The sequence below is a fragment of the Triticum urartu genome, chromosome 6A (assembly GCF_056163025.1).
Source record: "Triticum urartu cultivar PI428250 chromosome 6A, HENAU_Tu73, whole genome shotgun sequence".
NCBI lineage: Eukaryota > Viridiplantae > Streptophyta > Magnoliopsida > Poales > Poaceae > Triticum > Triticum urartu.
Window position 1 is genome coordinate 406,326,705 of NC_141878.1, and position 10,574 is coordinate 406,337,278.

Below are 10,574 nucleotides of genomic sequence, written 5' to 3' on the forward strand. Positions count from 1 at the left end.
GTTTGACAAGTGATCGGATAGCTCGAGAGTGGGATTTGCTCGATGATGGAGAGATATTCTTAGGGCCCTCTCGGTGTGACGACATCAATTATCGTTTGGCCAAACACACAATAATGAGAAAGAAGAACAAAGTCGGTAATGAGGATTTCAGTATAACAAGCATAGTGACGACTCAGGAGGATACCGATGCATCCAGGGTTTTGTGAAGTATCGCGAAGCAAAGGGAAAATCACATGATAACCAAAGTTTCACTCGAATACCATTCATGTGCTCATAGGGATCGATACAAACGTCCACGGTCTCGTTGTCGGTCATTGAACGAACGGTTTCGTTCATGTCTATGAGTTACTGAACCTATAGGGTCACAAGCTTAAGGCAATCACGATCTGCTGAGTGATAACCCACAAGTGTAGGGGGTCGCAACAGTTTTCGAGGGTAGAGTATTCAACCCAAATTTATAGATTTGACACAAGGGGAGCCAAAGAATATTTGCAAGTATTAGCAGTTGAGTTGTCAATTCAACCACACATGGAGATTAAATATCTGCAGCACAGTGATCAGTAGCATAGTAATATGATGGTTTTGATAGCAGCAGTAACAGTAATAGTAATGGTAACAGTGGTAGCAATGATTTTGTGGCAAGTGTAACAGTAACAACAGGAGTAGTAACTTAGCAAGAAGAATAGGTGGAAAACTCGTAGGCATTGGATCGGTGAATTCGTTGGATGATGTAGGATCAAAAGTATGTCTATAGGGGGTGATTAGACTACTTGACCAAACAATAATCTATCCTTTTCCCAATTTTAAGTCTTGGCAGATTTTAACAACTTAGCACAAGTCAAGCAATCAACCTACACATGCAAGTCTAAGAGTATAGCAGTGGAATGTAAAACATTGCACATGAAGGTAAAGGGAGGAGTTTGGAGGGAGCAAACGCAATGTAGACACGGAGATTTTTGGTGTGGTTCCGATAGGTGGTGCTATCATACATCCACGTTGATCGAGACTTCAACCCACGAAGGGTAACGGTTGCGCGAGTCCACGAAGGGCTCCACGCACGAAGGGTCCATGAAGAAGCAGCCTTGTCTATCCCACCATGGCCATCGCCCACGAAGGACTTGCCTCACTAGGGTAGATCTTCACAAAGTAGGCGATCTCCTTGCCCGTACAAACTCCTTGGTTCAACTCCACAATCTTGTTGAAGGCTCCCAAATGACACCTAACCAATCTAGGAGACACCACTCTCCAAAAGGTAATAGATGGTGTGTTGATGATTAACTCCTTGCTCTTGTGCTTCAAATGATAGTTGATACGTCTCCAACATATCTATAATTTTTGATTGCTCCATGCTATATTATCTTCTATTTTGGACATTATTGGGCTTTATTATTCACTTTTATATTATTTTTGGGACTAACCTATTAACCGGAGGCCCAGCCCAGGATTGCTATTTTTTTGCCTATTTCAGAGTTTCGCAGAAAAAGAATATCAAACGGAGTCCAAACGAAATGAAACCTTCGGGAACGTGATTTTTGGAACGAACAAGATCCAGGAGACTTGGACCCTACGTCAAGCAACCAACAGGGAAGCCACGAGGTAGGGGGCGCGCCTACCCCCCCAGGCGTGCCCTCCACCCTCGTGGGCCCCTTGTTGCTCCACAGACGTACCCCTTCCTCCTATATATACCTACATACCCCCAAACAATCAGATACGGAGCCAAAGCCCTAATTCCACCGCCGTAACTTTCTGTATCCACGAGATCCCATCTTGGGGCCTGTTTCGGAGCTCCGCCAAAGGGGGGCATCGATCACGGAGGGCTTCTACATCAACACCATAGCCTCTCCGATGAAGTGTGAGTAGTTTACCTCAGACCTTCGGGTCCATAGTTATTAGCTAGATGGCTTCTTCTCTCTTTCTGGATCTCAATACAATGTTCTCCCCCTCTCTTGTGGAGATCTATTCGATGTAATCTTCTTTTGCGGCGTGTTTGTTGAGACCGATGAATTGTGGGTTTATGATCAAGTTTATCTATGAACAATATTTGAATCTTCTCTAAATTCTTTTATGTATGATTGGTTATCTTTGCAAGTCTCTTCGAATTATCAGTTTGGTTTGGCCTGCTAGATTGATCTTTCTTGCAATGGGAGAAGTGCTTATCTTTGGGTTCAATCTTGCGGTGTCCTTTCCCAGTGACAGTAGGGGCAGCAAGGCACATATTGTATTGTTGCCATCGAGGATAACAAGATGGGTTTTTTATCATATTACATGAATTTATCCTCTACATCATGTCATCTTGCTTAAAGCGTTACTCTGTTCTTATGAACTTAATACTCTAGATGCATGCTGGATAGCGGTCGATGTGTGGAGTAATAGTAGTAGATGCAGGCATGAGTCGGTCTACTTGTCTCGGACATGATGCCTATATACATGATCATACCTAGATATTCTCATAACTATGCTCAATTCTGTCAATTGCTCAACAGTAATTTGTTCACCCACCGTAAAATACTTATGCTCTTGAGAGAATCCACTAGTGAAACCTATGGCCCCGGGGTCTATCTTCATCATATTAATCTTCCAACACTTAGTTATTTTTACTTTGCTTTTATTTTACTTTGCATCTTTATCCTAAAAATACCAAAAATATTATCTTATCAGATCTCACTCTCGTAAGTGACCTTGTAGGGATTGACGACCCCTTATCGCATTGGTTGCGAGGATTTATTTGTTTTGTGTAGGTGCGAGGGACTCGCGCGTAGCCTCCTACTGGATTGATACCTTGGTTCTCAAAAACTGAGGGAAATACTTACACTACTTTGCTGCATCACCCTTTCCTCTTCAAGGGAAAACCAACGCAGTGCTCAAGAGGTAGCAAGAATGGCGCCGTTGCCGGGGAGGTTCGCGCAAAAGTCAACACACCAAGTACCCATCACAAACCCTTATCTACTGCATTACATTATTTGCCATATGCCTCTCGTTTTCCTCTCCCCCACTTCACCCTTGCCATTTTATTCGCCCTCTTTTTTGTTCGCCCTTTTTTCCGTTTGCTTTAATGTCTTACTTGGCTCATTTGCTCGTTTGGTTGGAATAGTTGTTTATTTATTACTAAACAGAGAACCTAAGATCTATGAATCCTCATCTGCTTGCTAATCTTTTTAAGAGATCCAATTATGATGAACCAATTGCTAGTGAATTTTGTGCACTAGATTATCTTTATGAAATTTTGCTTGAAATTCGTGAATCTGAAAATTGTGATGAAGTACTTTATGGAGTGATTCATGATAGATCTTTGAATAAAAAGCATGATTGCAATGATTTTACTATAAATTCTCTTGATGTCAATTGTGCTAATAATATGCAAAACCCTAAGCTTGGGGATGCTAGTTTTGCTATGTCTACTACTGGTTGTAATGATCATGATTGGGGTGATTCTTCTTTTGATCTTGAAAATTTATTTAAGCCCCATGATGAATATGAGATTGATAATAGTACTTGCAATATTATTGAAAGTGGGTTTGGAAGAGTTTAAACTTTAGATCCCACATATTTGGAGAATGTTCAATCTTATGAAGTTTTTGATAAAAGTAGGTTTGGAGAGGTCATGACTTTAGTTAATGTTAATCCCACTATTTTGGAAGAGTGTCAACTTTGCATGCATGTGGATCGTGTTGAAAATATTTTATGTGATAGCTATTTTGTTGAATTTGCTTATGATCCTACATGCAATTATTATGAGAGAGGAAAATATGGTGGTAGAAATTTTCATGTTACTAAATTACCTCTTGTTATGTTGAGATTACTATTGTTTCTTTCCTCTTCCATGCATATGCTAGTTTTTGATTGCCATGTTAATTTGTTTGCCTATAATATGCCTATTCATAGGAAGTATGTTAGACTTAGATGTGTTTGTCACATGTTTTATGATGCTCTCTTTGTGCTTCAATTCTTTTCTTTCATGTGAACATCATTAAAATTATCAATGCCTAGCTAAAAAGGCTTTAAAGAAAAGCGCTTATTGGGAGACAACCCAATATTTTTCCTTGATGTTATTTAATAAATAATTTATCTAGACTCTGTTTGGGTTGTGTTTTTTGTGTTTAGTTAGTGTTTGTGCCAAGTAGAACCGTTGGGAAGACTTGGGGAAAGTCTTGTTAATCTTGCTGTAAAAAACAAAAACTTTAGCGCTCACGAGAACTGCTGCCACTTTTATTTGGAAAGTGATATTTAGTTAATTATTTTTGAAAATGATTAATAGATAAATTCCTCACGTCCAACAATTTATTTTAGAATTTTTGGGGTTCCAGATCTTGCGTTAGCTACAGATTACTACAGAGTGTTCTGTTTTTGACAGATTCTTTTTTTGTGTGTTGTTTGCTTATTTTGATGAATCTATGGCTAGTAAAATAGTTTATAAACCATAGAAAAGTTGGAATACAGTAGGTTTAACACCAATATAAATAAAGAATGAGTTCATTACAGTACCTTGAAGTGGTGTTTTGTTTTTTTCGCTAACGGAGCTCACAAGATTTTCTACTTTAAGTTGTGTTGTGAAGTTTTCAAGTTTTGGGTAAAGATTTGATGGATTATGGAACAAGGAGTGGCAAGAGCCCAAGCTTGGGGATGCCCATGGAACCCCCAAGATAATCTAAGGACACCAAAAATCCAAATCTTGGGGATGCCTCGGAAGGCATCCCCTCTTTCGTCTACTTCTATCGGTAACTTTACTTGGAGCTATATTTTTATTTACCACATGATATGTGTTTTGCTTGGAGCGTCTTGTATGATTTGAGTCTTTGATTTTTAGTTTACCACAATCATCTTTACTGTACACACCTTTTGAGAGACACACACATGATTCGGAAATTATTAGAATACTCTATGTGCTTCACTTATATTTGAGTTATATAGTTTTGCTTTAGTACTTCACTTATATCTTTTAGAGCACGACGCTGGATTTTTTTTATATAAACTATTGATATCTCATGCTTCACTTAGATTATTTTGAGTCTTAAATAGCATGGTAATCTATACCAATATAAAAAGACCCAAAAGGGCAGATCCAACTGATCTCGGCCATCAAACTAAGTCAATCCAACGGCCTAAACTGCTCCAATGGCGAGCGTTCAATGTGTTTAATGTACAATTAATATCATACCAAATATTGCACTAATCACAGAATTAACACACAAATAATAGCATACATAATATTCGCGTGCAATTAATATATTGCCTAAATATTAATGTGCATTGCACGTGCACATTTACTAGTATATACTCCCTCCGTTCGGAATTACTTGTCGCAGAAACGGATGTATCTAGATGTATTTTAGTTCTAGATACATCCATATCCAAGACAAGTAATTCCGAATGGAGGGAGTAGAAAGGAGGCGAGCGGCGGAGCAGGGGAAAGTATGAGGGAACAAAGGAGCCGTCGTCACGGTCACACGGACGGTTGGCGCGATTCGACGCCTGCCTTGCATCGGATGGGGTGCAAGCGGCGCCGCCCAGCCGACATGCACGCGTGGCCAACACTGCTACTTCGATAACTTCTTTTTTTCCTATCCCGCGTGTCGTCCAGATGGTGGGGGTGGCAAAGGGGAGGTCAGGTGTACCGTGTGAAGGGGGAACGTATTGACAACCATTGTATTCGTATCACACCAACATGATCAGTGTGCAAGCATCCACTTAGCTGATGTATACAAGCCACCCTGGAAAAGTGAGGTATTGCAAAGGGGAGTCCCGTCCCATGGCCGTGACATTGCTGCTGCGGCCATGGAGCCCATTGCCCATAGGAATGTTTCTATTCTATGTCCTTCCGTTTCATATTATTTTCCCACATGTTTCTGTGTCACGACTAATTCGTCTCATGAATCAACGGAAATTTTGACTAGTTTGCTTAAATAATCCTAATATGCTAGGTATACAAGATTAGTAAAAACTTTCTTATGAGTGTATTGAATACTAAGAGAAGTTTGATGCTTGATGATTGTTTTGAGATATAAAGATGGTGATATTAGAGTCATGCTAGTTGAGTAGTTGTGAATTTGAGAGATACTTGTGTTAAAGTTTGTGATTCCCGTAGCATGCACGTATGGTGAACCGTTATGTGATGAAGTCGGAGCATAATTTATTTATTTATTGTCTTCCTTATGAGTGGCGGTCGGGGACGAGCGATGGTCTTTTCCTACCAATCTATCCCCCTAGGAGCATGCGTGTAATACTTTGCTTTGATAACTTGTAGATTTTTGCAATAAGTATATGAGTTCTTTATGACTAATGTTGAGTCCATGGATTATATGCACTTTTCTTCCTTCCACCATTGCTAGCCTCTCTAATACCGCGCACTTTTCGCCGGTATCATACACCCACCATATACCTTCCTCAAAACAGCCACCATACCTACCTATCATGGCATTTTCATAGCCATTCTGAGATATATTGCCATGCAACTTACCACTGTTCCGATTATTATGACATGCTCCATCATTGTCATATTGCTTTGCATGATCATGTAGTTGACGTCGTATTTGTAGCAAAGCCACCATTCATAATTCTTTCATACATGTCACTCTTGATTCATTGCATATCCCGGTACACCGCCGGAAGCATTCACATAGAGTCATATTTTGTTCTAAGTATTGAGTTGTAATTGTTGAGTTGTAAGTAAATAAAAGTGTGATGATCATCATTATTAGAGCATTGTCCCAAGTGAGGAAAGGATGATGGAGACTATGATTCCCCCACAAGTCGGGATGAGACTCCGGACTAAAAAAAGAGAGAAAAAAGAGGCCATAAAAAAAGAGAAAAGGCCCAAATAAAAAATGAGAGAAAAAGAGAGAAGGGACAATGCTACTATCCTTTTACCACACTTGTGCTTCAAAGTGGCACCATGATCTTCATGATAAAGAGTCTCCTATGATATCACTTTCATATACTAGTGGGAAATTTTCATTATAGAACTTGGCTTGCATATTCCAATGATGGGCTTCCTCAAAATGCCCTAGGTCTTCGTGAGCAAGCGAGTTGGATGCACACCCACTTAGTTTCTTTTGTTGAGCTTTCATATACTTATAACTCTAGTGCATCCGTTGCATGGCAATCCCTACACACTCACATTGATATCTATTGATGGGAATCTCCATAGCCCGTTGATACACCTAGTTGATGTGAGACTATCTTCTCCCTTTTTTGTCTTCTCCACAACCACCATTCTATGTCCATGGCTCACGCTCATGTATTGCGTGAAGATTGAAATTTTTTGAGAATGTCAAAAGTATGAAACAATTGCTTGGCTTGTCATCGGGGTTGTGCATGATTTAAATACTTTGTGTGGTGAAGATAGCGCATAGCCAGACTATATGATTTTGTAGGGATAACTTTCTTTCTCCATGTTATTTTGAGAAGACATAATTGCTTAGTTAGTATGCTTGAAGTATTATTATTTTTATGCCAATATTAAACTTTTGTCTTGAATCTTTCGGATCTGAATATTCATACCACAATTAAGAAGAATTACATTGAAATTATGCCTAGTAGCATTCCGCATCAAAAATTCTATTTTTATCATTTACCTACTCGAGGACGAGCAAGAATTAAGCTTGGGGATGCTTGATACGTCTCCAACGTATCTATAATTTTTGATTGGTCCATGCTATATTATCTTCTGTTTTGGACATTATTGGTCTTTATTATTCACTTTTATATTATTTTTGGGACTAACCTAATAAACGGAGGCCCAGCCCAGAATTGCTGTTTTTGCCCATTTCAGAGTTTCGCAGAAAAAGAATATCAAACGGAGTCCAAACGGAATGAAACCTTTGGGAACGTGATTTTTAGAACGAACAAGATCCATGAGACTTGGACCCTACGTCAAGCAACCAACAGGGAAGCCACGAGGTAGGGGGGCGCGCCCTCCACCCTCGTGGGCCCCCTGTTGCTCCACCGACGTACTCCTTCCTCCTATATATACCTACGTACCCCAAACGATCAGATACGGAGCCAAAACCCTAATTCCACCGCCGTAACTTTCTGTATCCACGAGATCCCATCTTGGGGCCTGTTCCGGAGCTCCGCCAGAGGGGGCATCAGTCACGGAGGGCTTCTACATCAACACCATAGCCTCTCCGATGAAGTGTGAGTAGTTTACGTCAGACCTTTGGGTCCATAGTTATTAGCTAGATGGCTTCTTCTCTCTTTTTGGATCTCAATACAATGTTCTCCCCCTCTCTTGTGGAGATCTATTTGATGTAATCTTCTTTTGCGGTGTGTTTCTTGAGATCGATGAATTGTGGGTTTATGATCAACTTTATCTATGAACAATATTTGAATCCTCTCTTAATTCTTTTATGTATGATTGGTTATCTTTGCAAGTCTCTTCGAATTATCAGTTTGGTTTGCTCTACTAGATTGATCTTTCTTGCAATGGGAGAAGTGCTTAGCTTTGGGTTCAATCTTGCGGCGTCCTTTCCTAGTGACAGTAGGGGCAGCAAGGCACGTATTGTATTGTTGCCATCGAGGATAGCAAGATGGGGGTTTTTATCATATTGCATGAATTTATCCCTCTACATCATGTCATCTTGCTTAAAGCGTTACTCTGTTCTTATGAACTTAATACTCTAGATACATGCTGGATAGCGGTCGATGTGTGGAGTAATAGTAGTAGATGCATGCAGGAGTGGGTCTACTTGTCTCGGACGTGATGCCTATATACATGATCATACCTAGATATTCTCATAACTATGCTCAATTCTGTCAATTGCTCAACAGTAATTTGTTCACCCACCGTAAAATACTTATGCTCTTGAGAGAAGCCACTAGTGAAACCTATGGCCCCGGGGTCTATCTTCATCATATTAGTCTTCCAACACTTAGTTATTTTTACTTTGCTTTTATTTTACTTTGCATCTTTATCCTAAAAATACCAAAAATATTATCTTATCAGATCTCACTCTCGTAAGTGACCGTGTAGGGATTAACAACCCCTTATCGCATTGGTTGCGAGGATTTATTTGTTTCGTGTAGGTGCGAGGGACTCGCGTGTAGCCTCCTACTGGATTGATACCTTGGTTCTCAAAAACTGAGGGAAATACTTACGCTACTTTGCTGCATCACCCTTTCCTCTTCAAGGGAAAACCAACGCAGTGCTCAAGAGGTAGCAATAGTCTCCCCAACACTCAACTCTCTCTCTCACGGATTTGGATTTGGTGGAAAGATGATTTAAGTGGAAAGCAACTTGGGGAAGGCTAGATATCAAGATTCAAATGGTTGGAATGGAATATTTTGGTCTCAACACATGAGTAGGTGATTCTCTCTCAGAAAATGAATGTTGGAAGTGTAGGCATGTTCTGATGGCTCTCTCCACGAGTGAAGAGTGGGTGGAGGGGTATTTATAGCCTCCACACAAAATCTAACCATTACACACAATTCACCAAACTCGGTAGGACCGAATCAGAAAACTCGGTGGGACCAATTCAGTTCAAAATGTGAACGTTAGGCTTTTCGGTGGGACCGACATGTCAACTCGGTGGGACCGATTTGATTCAGGTTAGGGCATAACGTAATCTCAGTGAGACCGATTACACAAACTCGGTGGGACCGATTTTGGTAATAAGCTAACCCGAGAGTTGGTCAGGCAAACTTGGTGGGACCGAATCGCTCATTTCGGTGAGACCGAAACGTTATGAAAGTGAAACAGAGAGTTTGCATTGCGAACTCGGTGGGACCGATCGCTCATCTCGGTTGAACCGAAATGTTATGTCGGGGGAAACGACACCTACGGGATCATGAAGAATCCCTTTTTCTACGGTTGGCAGGTGCGGGGCTGTGGAAAGAGCGGGTTTGAGAGATCAACACGGGGGGATTATCCAGGTTCGGGCCACAAGTGATGCGTAATACCATACTCCTGCTAGTTTATGTTTATATGGTGTTCTTGGACTAGCTACAAAGCGTGTAGGGTCCAAAAAGTCTGAATCCTTCCTCAGTACGCCGCGGGCCTCCTTTTATAGTCAAAAGGGGCTACCACAGTGGCACATAGGAGGTGGAAAGTTGTACAGTAGTTGAGTCTATCTCCTGGCACCGTAGGACAAACACATTTAATGCGCTGCCGACGTGCCCTTCTTGCTTTATTGGGGACGGCAAGGAAGCTCGTCCCAGCTGTCGCTACCTCGCCTGGCTTTGACGCGCGTCCGAACTGATGAGGCGTGTAGTGCCACGCTGGCTGGCTGCTTAGTTGGTGCGGTGGAAGAGTCTTCACGAAGATCTGCATGCCACCACGTAGGTGCTTGCTGAGTTGGCCTGGAGGCCGCACGTCGCCACGCAGGTGCTCGCCTGGTTGGTGGGCTGGCAGCTGTGTGGGAACAGCGGTGGAGTCTTGGCAGGTGTGGGCCTGGCTGCGGCCCCGCGGATGTCTTCGGCAAGGTTCTTGCCGGGGCCTCGGCAAGGTTCTTGCCGCGGCGTCGTGGGCGTCCTCGGCAAGAGTCTTGCCAGGGGGTCTCGTGGGTATCCTCGGCAAGGATCTTGCCGAGGATCTTCGTCTTCTGATTCTCATCTAGTCTTGTATGCTCTTGGTCTTCACA